Source organism: Cheilinus undulatus, linkage group 5 (genome assembly GCF_018320785.1).
Source record: "Cheilinus undulatus linkage group 5, ASM1832078v1, whole genome shotgun sequence".
Taxonomy (NCBI): domain Eukaryota; kingdom Metazoa; phylum Chordata; class Actinopteri; order Labriformes; family Labridae; genus Cheilinus; species Cheilinus undulatus.
In genome coordinates, this window is record NC_054869.1 from 11776773 (window position 1) to 11799456 (window position 22684).

Sequence of the window (22684 nt, forward strand, 5' to 3'; positions counted from 1 at the left end):
CTATCTGTCAATCAAATGAGACGCGCCAATCAGCTTTCATCCTAAATATCAGCCAAACGATCGTGGTACAAAAAAATTCACCCCCCGTACAGTGGGAGTACAATAAGACACTAGCTAATGAGACACGTTTGGTGTTTTGAACCAGGCTGTAAACCAGTTTATTTTGTGTGTCAAAACCGGCTGTTTAACATGTGTGCAGACAGAACTTCCGGTGTTGCTGCAGCCAGCCTCAAGCGGACAGTCACAGTATAGCAATTTTTGGTACTTGCCAGGCCAGGTGGAACTTTTAGAACGCTGGTGTTGGGCCAAAGACTGGTATTTCCAAAATCACCACTTTTCAGGGACTGAAAAGTTTATAATTTATAAAAATGATATAAATATGATTTATAAAAACAAATTAAAATCATGAAAAATTGAGATACAAGGTTTTAGCCTGAAGTCAGTGATAAATTAAATAAATACATGCTCATTGTCAGTGACATATTGGTTCTTCTGACTCTATACTGACATTGTATCCCACCCACACCTCATACCAGAATCTGCTTAGGGTTGGCCTCATGACCATTTTAAGCACTGAGACAGAAGTGTACCTAAGTTAATTATTATTATTCAGAGGACCTGGAGAATGTTTAAGGATAGATGGAGCTCTTGTACCCATGATTACTGTAAGATAGCCTAAAAATTAGTAACATTAAAGACAAAATTAAATTGTAATACTTTTTCAAAACTTGATGATTTTACCTTTCTGTACATTTTGTATACAAATGTATTACATAATTTTGTTTTTAAATGGGTATTTGCATCACGTTTATTATGGAAACATTATTTGATCAATTTTCATTGTGCCCCTCAATTTCTTTATGTGCTCCTAACTTTTTCAACTTAGGAGCACATGTGCTCCTTGGGAAAAAAGTTAGTGTCAAGCCCTGCTTGTGCTGCCTTACCATTCTGGCAGTATGACAATACCCATCAACCAGAGCCACAACACCAGTTAGTGGCGGACAGCTATGTTACAACTTGGACACAACATTCTATGGTATTGCGGGCCTGAACTACTGACACTCTTTGCAATTAATTTGACAGACTGTTAATTTTGGTTAAAAGAAAGCAGGGGTAGCAACTTTTAATTGCTTAGTTGACTCATCACACATCCCAGGTTAACTCTACTTTGAGCATTTTCATTCATTAGTTTCAAACAAAATTCTGGGTAATTGTTCCTTTATTTGAAAATTGACTACAGAGAAGGTACTTTTATTATTCAAATCAGGCATCCACAGGAGATTCCCTTTGCACCCTCATCACTCAACAGCTATAGTGATTGTTATAATATTTAATGTGTTATGCATATTTTTAGAAACCAGCTTTATTTGAAATCTGTGTGATCATCAGTCATCAGGAGGTGGGTGATTTTGTTCAGTCTGGTGCCTTTTAATTGGATTGGTGCCTGAGTGGAATTAAAGGCCAACGATGGCTGCAAGGCTTTCTCATACAGGCAAAGGCAGAGAGGCTGACTGATAAGCTGGCCACTCATAGTGCCAGAAGAGTTGTGATCAGCTCTGCCTGTGTCTGGAGTGTCGTTATATCCTGCCATAACCCTCTCCTGCGTCTTCAAATTGCTCCTTTGTCTCAGTGGGAAATGCTTGTTCATCGGAGCGTTTTGTTCAGTGGTTAAGGATTTTTTAAGAGATTGTTGTTGAAGTTGAAACCCCTGCCTCTTGCTGTGTTTGAGATTTCCTCTCTGTGGTTTTGTTCTTGGGTAGTTCGGGACGAGTATGAGGGGCAAGTGGTCCTGACAGACCAACTTGGGATGACTCCCACTGCTGACATGACTTTTTTCCACTTAGTTCACTAACAGGTTTTTATCTCAGTCATTTGCTCAGATTATGTCTCCTTTTCCCTCATTTTGCCTTCTTTCCTCCTTTTCTATGTTGATGTCTAAGCTGTCACAGCCCTACAGCGAGATAAAAGCCAGACAGCTCGGAAGGTCCTTTGGATGTTGCTATTAAAGCAGAATCAGATTGAATAAACCTCTACTGTATTTTGTATGTTTTATCGACATCCAAAAAAGATAGCAAGCAGCCAATCTCATACTCCGGTAGCTGCTTCTAAATGTACTCTACACACTTCAAATGTAGTCTGACAGAGGTCTCACAGAGCAAATATGGCACCAAGCCACTTAGCAGTGACTGAATATTTTACTTGCATCCCTTAGAGGGTAAAAGAAGGACCAGAAAATGGCAGTGAGTCAAAAAATACCTGTTCACACTATCAAAGGAAGCATTTTTTCCACTGCTAAATAAACAGTCTCTCTAAATGTAGCTGTAGTACAGGCCTTAAGTCATACTAATTTACTGTGTCAAACATACTGCTTATCAGTAAGAGTCTGCGGTGGTGTGTTATTAGATGACTAGAGCTATCGCAGCACGCAGTAATTTAATCGGCAGGCTTGGATAGCAGCATGGACTTCACCTGAACTTCAGGATCAGGTTGCAGACCTGTGATGTGGTTTAAAACCCCTGTGAAGGAAGGTTCATCTACCTGCCATCGGTGCTTCAGTACAGACAGACGCAGAGACAGAAACCTACTGCTTGTTCCTGCTGCCTCTGTGGATATGAGGGAATTAGTCTTTAAGGCTTGCACAGTCTCTGTGTGGGAGAAGGTAAGGCCAGGAGAAAAAGTAACCTTTGTACAGTGAGGGTGAGAAAATCCAGGAAGTCAGGGGGAAAGTTCAGGCAAGAGGACTAACCGTCGTCTGTTTGATGTTTCTCAATGGGACAAGTGGCCAGTCTGTGTCAGTGTCAGACTTTCTTCTGACCTGTTTTGAGATCACTCAACAGGAAGGGCAGGAATTTTATAGCTGATAAAATCAAACGTTGTAGTAAATAACCATTTCATGCAGAGTTGAACTTTTTGCTAAAGAAAGAAAATGTACAAAAAGTCCAAATTCCTGTTTCAAATTTGGGATGCTAGTTACATTGTTCTGTTTGAACAGTTTGGGAAAATTTGACCTGAACAAGGAACTTTGTTTAACTTTTTTAACAAAAAAGCCTTTGCAAAATTGTGCTATTGGTGTGATATAGCTGCATCTCCTTCCAGTGCTGTCCTCAAGGAATTTTCCTTATGTCTGCTGAGACTTCTAGAAACAAGCATCACTACTTTAAGGAGCCGAACAGACGATCACCCCCTGAATTTTAATAGAACACTGCTTTCACAGAGGAAATCATGTTTCTTTGTTGCCTCTCTTGGTTGATGGTATATGTTTTGCATTTTGATCAGATTTTTATGCAAATTAGCCAATCTTTGACTCATGATTTTTAACATGATGGATTGTTGTTATTCTCAACGAGCAGCAACTCCTCATTAGAGATACAGCACAGGTTGATATTTGGATTTTTTTTTTTTTTTTGGCTTTAACTTAATCTTAAAGATTTTTAGTTATGTAAATGTCTGTAAATTCTCTTTCTATCCCCAACAGAGTGTTGCTGTTAGCATATGGCCCAGTTGTATAAGCTCTTACATTTGCCCTGTTCTTTGGTATCTAGAAATGGGATGTTGAGTTGACATGTAGGGGCCATTCATATTTGGATATTCATTGCTTTCAAACACTGGTTGTTCTACCACTGCGTTTTGACATTGCAAAACTTAGAAATAACCTCTTCATTGTCCTACCAAAAGGGTCCATTTTTATGAATACATGATAGTAATTACACATCACCATCATGTATTCATATAAGAAAAATGGGATTGTCTCATTTGATTGATGATTTGAAAATATTTCTTGAGGGTACAGCATATTCAGGTGTGTTCTGACACTGCTGGTGCGGGTTTGTGCATAGAAAATTAAGGGGGTGGGCTCTTGTACCCAATTTGGACAGTGCTGGTGTGTTTTGGGCTGTACAGTCAGGTTCAAGATTATGATGCTCTCTTTTGTAACTGTGGCAAACAGTGGAATTCTTCGAAGTGGGGTTCTGTTAGGGCTTAACAATGTGTCATATATCTATCACAACTGCAATGTGTGCATGTGTAATAGTCACATCGCAAGGATGTTCAATATTCAGGTGACCTGGTGCATGTCATGCTGCTGCTTCTCTGCTTTTGCATTGTATTCAAAATCTCACATTTTCTCATTTCTGTGAAAAACATGCATTTAAGTCAGCCTAAAATTGATTTCATTTGTAAAGTTGATGAAGAAACAAGTCTCTTCATCCACCGGCTTTGTGCCTCTCCTTGTCTGTGTCTATGTTTGAGCCGCTATCAGAGAGTGTGATATTGAAATCTAAATATGACATGAAGACCCAATTTAAAAAAATGATATTTTTTATGTGAATTTGTTAAATGTACTTTAAAGGCACTTAGTATAGCTGCTTTTGAAAAATCTTTTTTTTTTTTTTTAAATCACAAATATCACAGAGAGAAAAACTTTAGCAATGTCTGTTTTTTTTTTCTAATATTGTTCAGCCCTAGCATCTGTTAATTAAATGGTTCCTAAACTGTTTCTGCTGGGCCCCTCTTTGGCACATGACCATATTTTCAAGCCCTCCTTATCCTTCACTGAACCAGTGTTAATTTTTAAAACTATGACTAAAAATGTTTGTCGACACACTTTTTTTTCCATGACAAAAACTAGACTAAGACTAACCAAAAATAGCTCTTTGATGACTAAAACAGCCAAAATATGTTTAGTTTTCGTCAAGATGACTAAAACTAGACTAAAATGTAAATTAGTTTTTGTCGGACATTTAAAATCTGTCATATTTCTCCACTGTGGGTAAATCTGTGAAAAACAATGCAGCTGTACTGCCTCTTAGCTGTAGAAAGCAGGGTCCCCAGGTTTGGTAGAGTGCATAGAACACACTACCATGATTTGGTACCAGATTTAGGAAAGAAAATAAATGCTTGGAATAAAAGTAAAGACTAACGTGAGGAAATTTATGGGCTAAAAATGTTTTTGAGTTTTCGTCGACTAAAACTAGACTAAATTAAAAAAGGGTATTAATTACTCAAATGTGACTAAAACTAAAAGACATTTCATCTAAAGTCTAAGACTGAGACTAAAATTAAAAATAGCTGCCAAAATTAACACTGCACTGAACTGTAGACTTTAGTCCTCTTTAAACGTTTTTCATTCCCTCACCCCCGGCATGATACCACTTTGGGAACCACTGTTATTTCATTCCTTTTATGGTACTGTTGAAACATGCAAAATACAAAAATTCAACATGGAGGAGTGTCCCTATGTATAGAAAAAAGACTTATTCTAAGTAAATAAAAATAAAACTTTTTTTTATATTCAGGTGATTTAACATTAATTTAGCCTACTTACACATGTTATGTTTAATTTTTACCTAGTATGTTCTGCTAAATGCTACAAGGCAAGATATTATACACTGTACCTTTATGCATTTAAATTCTATTATTTGGTATAAATTCCTGATGTTATCACTCAAAATGCATAATAATCAACATCTTTTTCGAGTGCAAACCCCATGATAAAGGAAAACATAAGACAACTTAAAACTCTCAGTGCACTGTGATGCCTAAGCTGGCTCGTTGTTTTAAACATGCCATCTAAGAACGGCCTGAAGAACAAATCAAAACATATGGCAAAAAACTTCTATAAAGATTTAATGATGAACTTATGTGATTATGGAGGTCAGGGATTCTAATTGTTTTGTATCCCTCTCAATGACACCATCTACAGTCTTTATTGACTGATTGATTTAATTTAATTTTAAAAGTCTAGCTGATGCTCATACTGATGTTTTTTCATTACTTCTTTTGATGTAAGAGTCACTTTGTCAGTATTTTCCCTCTTGGTTGACCATGAAAACAGATCAGAGTTTGTCCAACAGGTGACTTCTTCCACCCAGTAAACACATATCTTATTTGACTCCGCAGTTAGATGTACAGGATGCCAGCATTTAATTGACTTTACACATAGATAAACAATGGTGACTGATATCTGTTCATGCGACATTATTTGCCAATGGCCAATGTCCGTCAACAGTGTTGATATCGGACGATACCAATTAAACAGATGAATTGATGCATCCTAGCTCTACTCTTACCATCTGTTCCCTTATTTTCAGTAGAATGGTTTTCTGCTGCACTGCTGTAGAGAAACATAATGGTGAAAAGGAGACATGCTCTGGTATTTTGTTCCATCTTTTATGTTTTAGTAGCATATGCTCTTGTAAATATGTATATATGTACAGATCGACTCCTTACCAAAAAGGTAAATTCACCAAGATTTACTTTTAATGTCACACTGTCATTCTGTGAGAAACACTGATGGATAAATGACTAAAGAACACTGGCATACAAATTCAGAACAGCATTTCATAGCTTGTGCATTAGCTTAAAAATTAATCAGTCACATTAAGTCATCTGAGTTCGGTTTGCATATACCCTCAGCTAAATATATCATTTTATCCCTTGTGAACTACTGTTTCGTGTGCAGGGCTGGCTTCGTTACAGTAACATGACCATAATGGAAAGTAAGTCATTATTATTAAAACATTAAGCCCAGGCTTTGGTGTCTGGCACTCTGATCACTCAAATAGGCTCCACTGGAGCTGTGCCGACATGTTGTTGCATAACACTAGTATAGCATACGGGTATACATTTACCAGCTGGGAGTCCAATGCCTGCTGTTGTTGGATATCTGGTGGATTTGAATCCCTTTAAAGAGACAGGGCGTTGTGGGTTTCCTTGCTGCATTGCTGCCATAAGCACTGCCTTCGACTTAAAGAATGCCTCTCCCTTCTTTCTCTCTCTGCACTGACGATGACTCACACTCCAACACACCCTGCAGAAATCTCCCCTCATGCACCCGAGAGAGAGAGGGAAAGAGAGGAGATGGATGTGTTCTTTAACGCTGCTCTAACACACACAATATGAGTTCATATGTCCTGATCTAGCTGCTCTGTCTGTTTACAGAAATACCTGAACTCATCAGTATTCCCGCCTGTTCCCTGCACGAACCATGCAGCTGGTGTTTTTGAGTTTCTGGACCCTTGAGTATATTTCAGATTCATTCAGGCAGCCAATTCTCTTATCTGAAACCAAGAGTCTTTAGGAGTGCATTTATATTCATCAGATGCATTTAATATCTTTTAAAGTACCTCAGAAAGCCAACATTTGAGGTCATTATTTTAGCAGACAGAGTCAAGAAACAGATCAAAGCACAGCAAACAATACATCCATAAAGCGTTAATGGCAAAGGTGCCATTTTTAGATTCTTCTCGTGATCCTCTCACCGTAGGCCGCCCTCCAGTGAGCGAGCTAACATTGTGTGACATTTGCAGTGATGCTGAAGTCCAGCCTGCACGTGCTGCAGCGCCGTAGGTCCGCTGCCCTCAGGCTTCCGCTTCTCTGGAAATAGAAAAAGAGCAGAGACTGAGCGTGATTAATGGCCATGTATGTGCAGCGGAAAACACAACAGGCCTGTCTGCCGCCCTTTCCCAACACACGGCCCCACAGGCTGAAAAATTACATAACAGATCTGCAAAGTTGCTCATGCTGATTCTTAATTGCTTTGGTTCGTTTATTGTGTGCGATTGTGGCTGCATGGCCTTGCTTGTCAGGTGGGATCACAGTCTCTGTGAGATGTGAGCTGTTTTATATTATGAGCATCTTTTTCCTGCAACAAGGGTGATCTCCTCTTATTTACTATGCCCCCAAGTTCAGCTCTTAGGACTGTCTTTGGAAGCAATGTTTTGTCTCTTCTTTCTCGTGCCAGCCTGAATTTGACTGGCACTCTGTTTTTTTCTATTAAGAATGTGCTATTTTTAGTGCACTGTGTCAAAACATGGTTGTCTCATCCTGTGTATGTATGTGCACACTGAAATAACCTCTCTTCCCCAGAAGGCTTGAGTGGTCTCTTCAGCTACATGTGCTGTAGCCTTGTTTGCCTTGCTCCACTCTGCATGCAGACCCATTACGCAACCCTGTGCATCAGCCGAGGGGCCACCGGGCCAGAATGGCAGCCAGCTACCAATCTTTCTCCCTTTTATTTTCTCCTGTTTTCATTTATTTTCTTTTTGCCATGTCTGTCTGTTTACCCTAGCTCCTCTTTGTTCCTTTCTTTAACCTTTGTAAGTAAAGATGCATGTTTTTTGTGTTGAATTGCCTCTATACCAAATTACAGCGGTCTGTATTTTCAGTAGTCAGTAAAAGCTGTGTATTTTGCTTGCATGAAGCATAGTTTTCTCTCTCGGAGTGCTGGAGTGTGAAGGCAGGTCAGACAAGGCCAGCAGAAGAAAAGAGGATGATCTGTCCTTTGTTGTCAGTGGGCTTCCTGCGTGCTCAGTCTCACCTTAATGCAATCTAGAGGGTTTTGTTTTCAGAAATGCTGGACTTATTGAAGTCAGCCACTAATTGTTTGGTATGCCATATTGCACAGTGATTGTGGAAGGATGAGAAGAGCCTTGAATTTATAATGTACCCACATATGTTCAACTAAAGGAATTATATAGATATTTTTTAAAGCACACTGTATCTGGGAATTTCCTGTTAAGAAGTAAGATTTCATTATGCATCTAAACTTAAAACAAAAAGTAAGGCAATTTGTGTTTGGTGCATTATTTCTTTGTAGTAAAAATGCTTCTTGGTAATAAATCTTATACTGTTGGAAAGCCTGTTTATTACCCTTTTAAATGATGCCACATCTGTAAGGATCATGCATTTGTGGGATGAGCAGCAGAGCTGAGTATGTGGGTTACGCCCATGAAACATGTGCCAAATCTTCTCTGCAAATGCCAAACAGCTGATTCTGCCATTGACTTCTGTTGGGTGTTTGGTGGATTGGATGATTGAAGTTTGAAGAAGCAAGAGATATTGACAATTTAGCAATTTATTCATTTAACAAACAGGAGCCTCAGTAGCGTGTAGAAGCACCATACACAGCCACAACAACCTGGCACTTCCTCCTCATGCTGGTCACCAGCCTGGTCACACACTGCTGTGGGATGGCATCCCATTCTTCAACCAGCATTTGTTGCAAGTCAGCCAACATGGTTGTGTTGGTCACCCTGGCACGAACAGCATGCCCAAGCTGATTCCACAAGTGTTCAATGGGGTTAGGGTCAGGACTGCTGGCAGGCCATTCCATCCTCTCCACTCCCAAATTCTGGAGGTAGTCTCTGATAAACCCCGCTCCGTGGGGCGAGTGTTGTCATCCTGGAGGATAGAGTTCTTGCTGACAGGGTGAGAAAAAAGTATTCTTGGGGTGTTGTCTTCTTGGGACGCCCACTTCATCGCCTGTCTCTGATATTCTCCGTTATATGGAACGTGGCTTCAGTTTGGAGATGGTACTTGGGTTCACTCCAAACAATGCCGCAACTTGGTTTTGCACCAGCTTGAAGTTGCCCAACCGACGGGCCCTATCCAGATCAGTCAAACGTGGCATGCTGATTCTTGAAGCAGCCACCTACTGACCACTGTAGCAGGGCCCATGCTCACAGGTGCTCCCAATCAGGCACCTGATAGGCAGCACCTGGGGGTACCAGAAGCTCAAAACAAGACTCAATAGCAATAGCAAAATAAGCTGTTTAGCATTGGCAGAGAAGATTTGGCACATTTTTCATGGGCGCAACCCACATACTCAGCTCTGCTGCTCATTCCATAAATGCATGATCCTTACAAATGTGGCACCATTTAAAAGGGTAATAAACAGGCTTTTCAACGATATGAGATTCATTACCATGAAGCATTGTTCCAACAAAGAAATAATGTACCAAACACAAATTGCCTTACTTTTTGTTATAAGTTTATATGCAATAGTGTCCTTTTTTTTTTTTAAAAAGACAATTAAAGGTATGAATCAGTATTTTGTTAGAATATGTTATGTAAATGCACACTCTTTTTAAAATTTCATAAGTATAAATGAGAATGGTATTTTATGTAGGTCACTACAAAAGAAAAGCATTTTCTATAGATTGTGCATTCATGCCATATGCAGTTATTCATACACCAATGTTACAGCAGAGTTCTTGGTTATTTTTAAGAGTTAAAAGGCTCCAATCAGAAGAGATGAGCAAAGTTTTGCACAAGGATTTGATTTTCAAAATAAAGAAACAGCTAGTCTAATGCCAACAGAAAGTAAAACTTTCTACTACTGTACACTACCCTCATTTATGACACTTATGTCCTGTATATTGTTGTTGTTAGATCAGAAAAAGACAATGAAGTTTGGCCACACTTTGGTTTACAGAGGCAGCGCAGTACTCCCCTTCTCTTCCCCTTTTGCCAGCAAAAGCTAATGGGCTGCTGGTTGTTTCTGCATGTTTGATGGACTGATTATAGAGTAGTATCCATCTTCTTGTCTAGTCAGACTAAAAGAATGGAGATTGTGCATTTCAGCTTGACATTGGCTCCTAATTTATGTTGTTGTTCACTTATGCTGGCAGCCCTCCTCCACCACCACCACTTCTTTAAGCAAACAATCTGTGAGTGAGTAAACTAAATTTTGAAAGAGTTGGATCCTACAGTCAGACAAGTAACTGATGGCAGTTAGTAAATACTCCTCTAGCCTGCCGAAGTATTCATCTAAGCTCTACCACAGTACTTTTATAGTTAGATGTGTGAGTAACAAATAAATCCAATTTCAAGTAATACACACCATAACAAGCATGACGCTCTAACAGAGATAATACGGGCAAATTATGTTCTGCAAATTAAAAAGACATTATGATCCATACAAGTCTACTCAGTGTGCAGAGAGTCCGTCTGCTTTGATTTCTTTTGCTTGCTGAACCTCAGATATCAACGTTTGGCTTAGACTCTATTAAGGTGTTAAATGAGCCTGAAGCAGATATTTGAAGAAGTTCAGAATTTTAATTAAACTAAATGAGATATCAGAGTAGTTATGTTGACCCTGTAACACTCTTTTTAACACTCTTAACCACACATTTACACACTTTTACACCCTATTTTAATATCTCTGCTATCCCATTTTCAAAGCATACTTTATGATAAAACAATCCACAAGAGTGCAGTCTACTGAGAAAACACTCCTGACGTAACTTCATATTCAGTGTGAAGAAATAAGAACGTCAGCACAGTTAATTCCTAATTCACCATGTATGGGGACTTCAAACCAATCCCCAAGCAGCATCTCTTCTGTTTCATATTATTTTTTTTGCTTTTCCAGCATAAACACCATTCGCAGAGCAGTGCAACATTTGCTCATTTGCTATCAGTGGAAAGAGGATCAGTCTGTTCCTATATTACACAAAAGGGAATAATGGGCCTTATTTTGTAGTGTGCTTATAGATCCTACTTGACTTTACACTGATGGAAGCAAGCACTCTAGATTACAAAATTTGTTAGGGTATGCTAATGTATGGGGCTTATGATTGACTGTAATGACTTCGATAATGCAATTTTATTTCATAAGCCTACTCTTTGACATCATAATTGTGGAGTCGTGACGTAAGCAAGCAGCAACAAGAGGCCGGTGCAACTATGGCAGAAGACATTAGCATGGATGCTGCTGAGGTGCCAGTTTTATCAGAACTTTATGATATTTCTTAATTAATAGCAGAACAAAGAACAACAGAGAGGGTTTTTTTTTTTTTTTTTTTTCAAAAGAGACAAAAATCATGTACTGACATGTCTATAGTCACCATGGTTTGAGTTATGCAGTTTACTCCTTCGGTAGGGGCGCAGCTTGGTAGCGGCTACATCACGTGTTTTGTTGCTCTGATTGGCTCGTAAAGATGTGACAGACAGAACGTTTATCCAATCACCCTCCGAGTTTTTTTCAAAGGCTCTGCCGTCTCCCAATTGCTGTCTATGAGTGGTTTGCCAGATGGATGTGTTTCACACATCCATCTGGTGTGCCAGGTTAGTGTCAGCAGGCTTTGTGATAAAGTGGCTAAACACTTGAAAACAACAAACAGACGAATCTTTATTTGCACTAATGATTTTGTAATGGTGTTTTTTTGTCTCTGTAAACAGATGTATGCATAAAAGTGCAGCTGACAATGCATTTAGTTTAGTGGGGAAAGCCAATCATCATTTAGATTCCTTTACTATCTAAGACTGGCCTCACACTAAACAATTTTCAGATCTTAAACAGTTCTAAGAACGTGGGAGACCACAGACATGAGGACAATTCCAAACGCTCTTTTTTTATCTTGTAATCCTCTGAGCGCAAGCAGACAAAACAGCCAGACTGAGACCTCTGAGACCACACACCTGCAGACCTGCCAGTGACCTCACGTGATCATGTGACTTCAGAAGAAAAACAAACACATTTGTCTACCGATATTCTGGGCTTGCTGTCCATCCACAATAAATTGTCCCGTCCTGTGTTACAGTTGCAGCAAAAATCATAAAACAAGGAAAAGAATCAGGATGAAGTCCTGGCTGGAGTTGAGGTACAGCTGTGAGTGGTGAAAGGATGTAGCATTAGGCTGGTGTTGCTACCCCGTCTGCTTACTCTAATGGTTTGTTGTGGGTTTTCTGTCGGAGGTGTCACGACATAGAATCATAGATATCAAACGTGTTTAATAATTATGATTCAGGTTTGGGAGACACAATTTGGAGTGGTAAAATAATCGGTTTGACGCCACACACTTAAGGATTATTCAGAAAAATAATCATTTGCTACGAGCCTTCCCTTGGGATGCGCCTCCATGCTTGTCGGGGGAGGCAAGTCTTGCCTCAAATTGGGCTTGAAATCCTGTAGTGTGTGGCCAGCCTAAAATTGAATTGTTTGAGCTTTTTCTAAAAACAATTCCATTGTAGATTCTATTTTCTTTTCTTTTTGATTCTTGTCTTTTTATGTTTAACAAATCTGCATCATGTTTTTTTTTGGCTTCAACTTTATTCCCCTTAATTGTGAGTTACTCACATTAAAATCAGTCCCTTTTAATAAAAGGAGATCTTGCCTGTAGTTGTTTAAGGCTAACCTCTTGCTTGACGGGGCTTGTGTCTGTTCCCAGAGGCATAAACCGTCTCTATTGGATGATGATAGACAGTGATTGCAAACGGGTGCCAATATTGGAATTGGACAATCAAATAGCTAATAGTAGATAATGGCACTATTTTGTTGTTGGGGATTTAAAAACAATGGAAAAAATTCTTTGCACATCTCTTCACATTTCTTAAGTCAGGTGCATCGGAGGGGTACGTATCCAACAAACAATTCAGAGGAAACTCCTGCACACTGTCCAACATTACAAAAAATGTCTTCAGGCAAACAAAGAGATTTAAAATTAACACAGAAATTAATTTCAACCTCTTCCCTGCAAGCAGTTAACTAAATTTTGAGAATCAGTTGTTTATCCTAAGATATTTCATCCTAATACTTGCGTGTTCGGATTTTTTCTAACACCTCCAGTATGCTGGCAGACAGTTAAAATGATACAGTGTCCGTGAAAAGTTGAACCTGCTGTTAAAGCATTGTAGCAGTGCTATTGTATAAGGCTTTTTGAAAGCTCTCTGTAGTAAGTTCCAGAGAGCCAAAAGTACTCTTGTTGGCTCTGTTCCCTCTAAACCAGCATCACCCAGCTCCTGCTGAGAGGAGGCAGGAGAAATTGATGGTCTTTCTGAGAAGCCCACTCACTAGTGCACACAAACACTCACACACACACGCAGACACTCACTCTATATTGCTGTAAGTCAGGCCTGCTCTTGGTCTCCAGGTATAGGTTGTCACTTTGGTGGCAGGCGGATGTAATTATGGTTGCCATTCCTACAGTGTGTTGTGTTTTTTTCTGTTGTTGTTTGTTGAATACGGGAAGAATAATAACTAACCCCCTCTGTCTGCCACCCACTTGTCTGAGTCAATTTCTTCAAAGCAGAAAACAAAATTGGACTTCTTTTTTTGTCCTGGAGGCTCAAATTGGAGTTCATAGTGATAGAAATGGAGAGTCCAATGATTGACAGGTTGGAGTGTTGTTTTTCTGCTGTTTATCCTCTCCCCTGTGTGCGGGAATCAAAGTCCTGACAGCCGCGCTCTGATTTCTGGATGAGGACCAGGGTGCATATTGACGATGGAGCCTTGTGCAGCAGCAGCAGCCGTCGACTCCAGGCTGTTGTTTATATGCTAATGCTGGACTCTGTCACTCCTGCATAAGAGACTCACTTTCTGTGATGCTGCTGGTTTTGCACAGCATGCTTGATTTTCATCTTTATTTCTTTTCTTTTTTGCAGAAATGTCACTTGTGATGATCTTTAGTGCAGGGCAGCCATAAGCTCACCTACTATCTTTAGCCTACATGCTAAAGTCCTTTGAAAACAAAATTTAATTCACTGTCACTTGTAGGGAGCCATGGGCATGAAACAAAATTAGTTTCATACTTGCAGTCCTCATTTACCCCACAGTTACAGAGCACTCTGCTTTACGAATAAGTAATTTGTTTTCAATTGAGCCCTGACAGGGATGCCTCCTCATTTGTTACAAACTGCTATGACCACAGTTTGTGTGAGTCTACATGAAGATTGGCGTGGACTTTTTCTGATATACTTCTGCTTTGCTTCATTTACTACATTCACTCTGTTTTTGTTGCTTTGAAATATAAGATGAATAGAAATACTGTAAAAGGCAATTCTGATATATCAGGTCTGTTTTTTTCTATTCAGAGGACATGGATTGTGGTTTGAACAGCAGTGCTGTCAGTCAGTCCATCACTGTTTTCACCTTAAAATAACTCTCCAGCAGTTGGACGTATTGACATTAAATTTGGTGCAGAGTCAGACATTCATTGATTCAGTGGACTCAGACGATAAATCCGTCTGCCTCTGCTGCTCTTCCGACTTTCCCTCCTGCCCCACCATGAGATTGGCCTTTGTGGTTTTTAGGTGTTGTTACTATTTGATACATTTTCTAAAGTTTGAGGTGATGAACTAAAATCACAGCTGGGATTTTTGTATGTTTTTATACCATTTGGCTTGGTCTTTGGTTAGTCCTGTACATTTGTGTATTTCACTGCATCTTCATTGTGACATTCCAAGCTTCAGCCATCTCTATAAAGTACTCTGATACTTGAAATACAAGGGTTAGTTACAGGATGACAGGCATTCCATCATTGCTGATTTATAGCACTGTTTTTTTAAGTTACAGCAAATGTTCTTTGTCTGAACATATCAGTCTAAATAAAAACATATTGATTAATGTACGGCCCAAAAATTAGCTGCTATGCAGTTACATGATGGCAAAGTAGCAAGAGTGCAAGAAAATAAAGGTCTTGCTCATTAATAGTTTACTTTCAGTGCAGGGCAAATGAATGAGAAAGAAGACAGAACTTTAATCTGTTGTTTCTTTTAATCTAAACTAATGCAAGTAATCTGCTAATAGCTAGAATGACAGAAATCCCTCTTACGCTATAGTAAATTGTTCAAGAATTGGGGAAGAATGGATTTTTTACTGGAAGAAGGTCTGACTTAAGGCTGGCTCAGACTACATGAATTCAGCCAGATTTAAGCCCGACTGCAACGTTGCAGCTCGTTGTCAAAACTCGGGCCGATTTTGAGACTCGGGAACGACAAACCGTCTTGCAGTGTGACATAATTAACGACAGGTCCAAGACTCCTTACGATTCCTCACGACCACAATACAACAAGACTAGCATGTCAGAATTTTTCGTACATTGTTGTCTAGTTTGACACACTGACCTGACATTAATGACTTGAATCCTGACGTCTAACAACAGGAGAATATTTGCTCATTATCTTTGCATCATCATTTACAAGATTTCCCACTTTTATCCCCTTTTATCCCCTAAAGCTAATGTGTACATTTTATTTTATTTTATTTACATTATCACGTGCATACCTTAAGTTCTATCTGAAGGAGAGCCAGTCCATATTGTCCTCCTTTTGATACATCCATACTTACTATATATCCATAATCCAATCCATAATTGTTTCTTATTTTCCTTTTTTAGTGAGCAAAAGACCGTTACAATCACATAGAGCGCTTCTGTTGTAGAGTGATTAATACTCTTTAGCCCGACAACCTGTGAACTTGTACTCAGTCGTGGAGACAGTGGTGACGTCAGCATATGCTGAGCCACTCTTGTAGTGGGGCCAGGCTGTCGGCCAAGACGGGACAAGATTTTGGTCGCATAGTCTGACATGGTGCCATCGTGACCGACCAAAAGAATCGTGTATTCTGAGCTGGCCTCTAGCTACAGTTATACGTCCCTTAGATACTGCTGAACCTTATTCTGGTTGATCTCATACGCCCCTTACCAAACAAATGATAAGCAAGTTAAGTGGCAAGCTGGTAGTATGCTGAACAGTGAAATCATGGATAATTTACAGGTTTGCATTTTGGCTGACACAACATAAAATGTGTCTCACCAGTCACAAAACCTTGGTTCTTGCTCTAGAACAGGGGACATCAGCTCCATTTAGAAATAGGCTTTCTTATTTCTTGTCAGACTCTTTGGGAGCCAGACTATCAAAAGAAGAGTTAGAAACATTTTATTCTAATTAACAAATTATTGCCAAAATATTTTTATTTTCTTTGAAAAGTGAACAATTTTTAGCCTTTAGCATTGAGATCACCTATACTGCAGCCAGCCACAAGAGAACAATTGAGCTATTTTAGCCACATTTTTCTGTTGTAATGCCCATCACTAGGTTTGATGGTAACATGCTGTGTTTTGATTGGTGAAAAATATGTATGTGCAGGAAACAGGTCTTTAGTGTTGACTCTTGTACAGGGATATTACAATCTCAAAGACCCTGACATGGATAGTTGGTGCAGAAAACAGCAGCTTTGATCAAGAATAGCTGATTAGTGTCAGTATTAGTATCATTAATAGTTAATCATGCACCATGTTTGCTTATAAGGGCTGATAGTTGGAATTCTGTAGAATATTCCTGATAAAATTGCTCCAGTCTTAATTACTTTTCGGTTATTTGTAAGGAGGGGGGATTAAAAATATACCCTAAAGCACCGCAACCTTTTTTTTCCTCCACATTTCCTGGATTTCCAGATGGGAAGCTGTGGGAGGCCTGATGTGGCCCTCTTGCCGCCAGCTGATGATCACTGCTCTAGAACTTTTATTCTTATACCTTCAGTCTGTTTTCCTGCTGTCCTCCATGGATTTAATCCATTCAACTTCTGGGTCAAAACCTGGCATGCAAACTCTGGAGCATGCACAGACCACCTATGCCAGTTTGGGTCCCATTGAGGGGAAAGACATGCAAAACGTTCCACCCCACACTGCTGTTTTTAAAGTCTATCAGTCCAATTTTGATCAATTCAACTAAGTACAATTTCAGTCAAAATTTCAGACATTATAGTTAAACATTATGTAGGCTAACAGTATTAAATAATAGCATGCTAACATTAAACTCTGACAGTGGTCATAACAAACATTAAACCTGATAAATGCCTGCATATTAGTATTTTATTCTCTGTCATGTTGCAATGCTTATACTGGACTGAGCATTTTAAGCAGCTTTAATAGGTCATTAGCCTCTAAGGATACTATCTGTGATCTGCACTTTGAGTGTAATGCGTTTTAATTAACCAATTTAACATTTGAAATGTCAATGCTGGCGGAGTGACATAACTTTGTGCACAAAGATACACACACTCAGAGAGAGAGGGTAGCCAGTTCCGACTGTGTTGCCTTGTGTGTCTGGTCTATTTGTTCTCTCTGGTCTGTTTTCTTTGCTTTCCAACAGATTTTTTCAGCAGAAATAATGATGATAATAGAGTGGAATCAAATATGCCAAAGCTGTCATTATTCAGTTTCTCCATCTGACCACTTGTTTGATTTGGCACTTGGACTCTGCAGACAGAAAGTTGTGGCTCAGGTAATGCCCAGTAATTGAATGTCCTGTTAATTGGCAGTGATGGTTAGAGAGTGTCTCCCAGATGGAGCAAAAAAGCTTGTGTTTCTGCTATGAATGTGCCAGACTCATGTGGGGTGAGAGCCTCACTCTTTATCTCCTCCTGGGCACCACCTGTCTTCCATTACTGGACACGGGATCTCTTCACCAGCACCCTAATGTGAAAACTCCTCACATCTTAGTCAGTCTCATTTTTTGCTGCAAGGGCCAAAAGCCAAGTCTGACACCTCATAACTATCATTTCACAGAAGGGCATCATTCCTAACTTGCACGATTTAGAGCAGATGATCCTCTACACCAGGCCAAGGACGACCTTCCTCTCCGTTTTCATCCTTCTCTGGCGTTAAAGACCCATTAATAGACACCTCTGTAGGGCCATGCTGACAGCAGCTCTTGGCAAGCATTGATGATTGGGCTGAGGGAGGGATGTTTAAGCCTGATGTTTAGGTGTAATAAATGGCAAAATACTCTTTTCCTAGATATATTTGTCCAAACATGTGTAAGCTAGCACTCAAGTGTTTACAGCAGGATTGTACGTGCTATATTTTGCCAACAGTAACTTTGTTCCCCTTTGACAAAGGATATAAAAGTTAAGGTGTTCTCATTATATTGGTTTTGCAATCTGGAGAGCAAACTAATTGGTGCCCAGCTGTTGAAATGTTGCTAATGAACATAAAGGCATTGGAGAGCTGCTCCCTGCTTCGAATACAGCTCCTCCCTGCAGGATGGAGCAGCATATGTCTGTGGCTCTGGCTCAGGATCAAAGCGAGAGACACGTTACCTCAGCTGGTGACAGCACCTTCGCCTGTAACAGCCTGAGCTCTTACTGTGTGGAGCAGGACGACGGATAAATTAGAGCCAGCTAATACAGCATAAGCACAATTAGAGTTTAAATACATCCAGTTGTGTTTCAAACTAAAAACCATCTGTGTTTTTATTCTGCTAAGAGCAGAATGCCCATCAGTCTGCTATGTTCATGAACTCAGAGCTGTCTGATAAAGTGGGGCACAGGTGGTAATGTACTTTGTTAAAGGGGGAGTTCCTGCTCTTGTGACTCCTTAATCATTTCATGAATTACAGATGAACTTATTGGACATAATTGTCCCTGCTGATGGTAAACAGACCTATGTGTGCTAAAGGCTGCTTCACTGTGTAACTAAATGATCATCATGTATATATACCTCATAATTATCCATCTCATTGTACCTTGGCATTTCATAGGTCATTGATTTTGCATTATCAGGGGCACCAGGATAACACTGGATGAGAACAAATAGAGCAGCATGTAATGTTTGTGCTTTAATCAGCTTATCTGGTTGAGGCCCAAGTGTTCAGACAAACAGGCAGCCTGGTTTGATGTGAATTAATTTGATCATGGCAGGTTTGTAAGATGCTCCTTCTCTGTTGGCTTCTGACTGTGAGGGCCGCAGATGTGATACCACAGCTCCCTGTAGACACAAAGTGAGTAATTCTGGCAAAGTCGTGACAGCATGAACAGGAGGACGGCTGCTTCTTTAACTGTCAGTAGGTATTGTTTGATTTTCTCTCTTCAAAAACAGAAAAAATGATATAAAGAAATTGAAGGGCAACATTACTAAGTTAAGAAACAAATAACCTGCTCAATGTTGCATAGTACTAGTTTTAAACCAATTCCTGAAGCATTTCATTATATTTTTTTTGTTTGTCAGATACCCTTAACCTTTGTGTTTAGAATACATTCCCACTATATTCTTTAAAAGGAACCCTGCACGATCAGACCAGTTTATCTTGTTGGATAGACACTTGTATGTCTCAAATGTATATTATACTAAAAAACTCACTAAATATCCCACATATCCGCATTTTGAGTACATTTCAGCTCATAAACTCAGCAGGAGACCACCATTTTTTGATCCATGCTGATAGTGTGACGTCATGGTTCCACAGCGCTCCTCTCTGTTGCTAAGCAGTAAAGAAGAGAAGTTCGGGGAACAACTTTATTAAACAGACGCATTTTAGCTCGTGGCCTTCATCTGGTTCATCAAAAAACATTTTCTACCCATGTGGATTTACATATTTGCTACAACAAGGTAAACATGGCTCTGTATTTATCATTTTCCTGTCTAGATGGACAGATAACTGCTCGTGGTGCAAATATAAAATAGAAGAGACCTCAAATTTTAGAATTCTCTGTGCGAGAGACGTGCGGCATTTCTGAGATGCAGCCCTAACACTGGCTGCTAGTCTGAAACAGGTTACTGCATAGGAACATTGAGGATCACCGCAGAACTGTGACGTCACGGCACCAGCACGGACCAAAACATGGCGGTCTCCTGGTGAATTTATAAACTCAAATGACTCAAAATGCAGATATCTTGTGAGTTTTTTAGTTCAGTATGTATATGAGAGATACAAATATCTATCCAACAAGATGAACTTACCTGATCATGCAGGGTTTCTTTTAAGAAAGCTTTTAACATTGGGTCGATACATTGTTTTTTTTTTTTTTTCAAATTTTTCCAAATACCAATTTCTGCTGATATTTGCAACCAATATTTTTGCTTTATATATATCAGCTGTAAAAATTGGCTGTAGGAACAATAAGTTAATGGAGTTTAGGGCTGGTCCAACAGACCTACATCAGCTGAAGTCTTTTCTTGATTCGTAATTATTCATTAAATGTTTAAGTGTGTTATAAGGGCTGAAATCTTTTTATTTGTTCATCCTCAAACTTTAAATTGTGTCTATTAAGGACTGACATTTTAGGTCTGAACTACATTTAAATATTGATATCATCACTGGCTATTGGCTGAAGTTAATTTGTAAATACTGGCATATCAGATATTCGCAAAAAATTTGATATCATTGATCCTTAATTACAGACAAAAAGAGGATGGACTGTTGTTTTCATGTTTACAGGTGCATGTTTAAAGAAAAACAGTCAACTGGAATGAGGACTGAAGTTATTTTGTCATTTGAATCACCTGTGTAATTACAGTCATCTTTGCTAAAGTGGTACTCACTGTGTCTATATGTGCTGCTAACAGGCTGCTCAAAAATAAACAGAAGCCTCAGCTGTTTAGAAATATTTGTGTTTTTTCTGCACCTCATGAGGACCTTGATTTTCACTGTCTACAGCTACCAAGTAATAGTGGGTGTTGATTTAGGGTAAATTTGTCCTCCTGTTTGCTTTCCTGCTCAGTTTGCACTGTTGACACTGCCTCCTGAGGGTTGAAGACTCTGTCTGTCCGCTCAGTGAACAGTCCATCAGAGCTCATCTACCTACACGGCTGCTGACCACTCTAATGAGACTGAGCCAGCTGTGACACAGTGCTGTGTATCTGCCATCTGGGCACTTAGACCACTTGAACAAAGTCATCTCTACTGAAGTTTCAGGGCTTGTACTGCCCTGCTTATAAATTGGAGTAACATATTCATTTAAATATGCTACTATTAAACTTAGCATTTGGCCTTCATTAAAGATGTTTGCATTTCCAGAAAACCTAACTTCAATGCAAGCTGAGTCTACTTCTGTAGTAATCCATGGCTGCAACCTATCATCTGTTTCTTAAAATTTCCCTGCCTTTAAATAGCAGCTTGAGAATTATTAACTTTGCTGGGTTATTAATATTTTGAAATATTCGTCCCTGCAGGATCACTCTCTGCTTAATGTAATAGGTTGTAGCTAAAAGGGATCAATATTGCACAGACTGTTCAAAAAATGTGATGCTTTTTTTTTTTTTTTTCATAAAAAAAAAAAATGGGTGAAAATAGATGCTTTAGATGGCCTTCAATTTTGGGGGAGTTGCATCTAGTGTAAAAAAAGAGTTCAGTCTTTCAACCATTTTGGTCTATTTTTGAAGAAACATTGTACAAGAAAATCTTAATATTCAGGAACATGAGTGCATTTGCAATCATTTCTTATAGGGCTGCACAATAGTTTGCACAATAAATTGCCATTTTATTCTTATTTCAATTTGAGTTGCAAATGGCTGACTCTATCTGATAAAGAAGAAAAAAATCTTAACAGGCAAAAATCTCTTGCTTAGGCTTGCCACACTACACAGTTTTAAGCCTTGCTTCAGGCCAGATTTGCACTCTGATGATGGACATGAAGGTGTGTGCCCTGAGTTGAGGTTCCTCGTGAATGATTATTTGTTTAAGTAATCCTCAAGTGTGTAGTGTCCACACGATTACCTTACTGCTCCATACCCTGTTGGAGCCTCCATGACCTTGAATTATAAATGTCAGACAGGTTTGATATGTATGAGTGTGGGCTAGAATCCCTCTGACAGAATACCTATAACAATCAATAAGAGCAAGAAGACTGGGTGGCATCACTGACTGGGTGTTAATTTTGTAGCACACAAACATAAACACAACTTTACCTTCATCTCAGCCAAGATTTCATTCTTATTCTTTCCCTTTTTTAAAATTTTTGCTGCAATTTTTTTGCGTGATGCATCTCAGGACAGCCAGATGAGCATTTTTAACATCCTCCATGTTTGTTTTTCTTCTGAAGTCACGTTTTATCACATGATATTCTATGAGATCTTATGTGTGGGATATCTTTTGTGGGCTCATTACAGTTGTGTTGTCTCATGGTCTGGCCGAGTCTTTTAGTAAGTGTGCTCAGAGGATTATAAGATGAAAATCTAGGAAGTCTCCCACATTTTAAAATTTGTCTAAGATGTAAACATGACCAAGTGGCTTTTAGTGATGGATGCTCTTAAGTTGGTGATTGTTGCCAAACTACATTTCATTGTGTAGAGATTAAGGATGCATTATATTGGATTTTTTGTTGATATCTAATCAACAATTAAGTTTAGCTGATACAGATATTGATACCAATGTTCAAATAAGTATTTCAGACCTAAAACCTCAG

General features: G+C 39.2%; 1 protein-coding gene across 15 annotated transcripts in view; it reads left to right on the forward strand.

Annotated features, from left to right (window-relative positions):
• Positions 1–22684, forward strand: part of rimbp2b (RIMS binding protein 2b) — a 139789-nt gene that overhangs the window by 43449 nt on the left and 73656 nt on the right. The window lies entirely within an intron of this gene.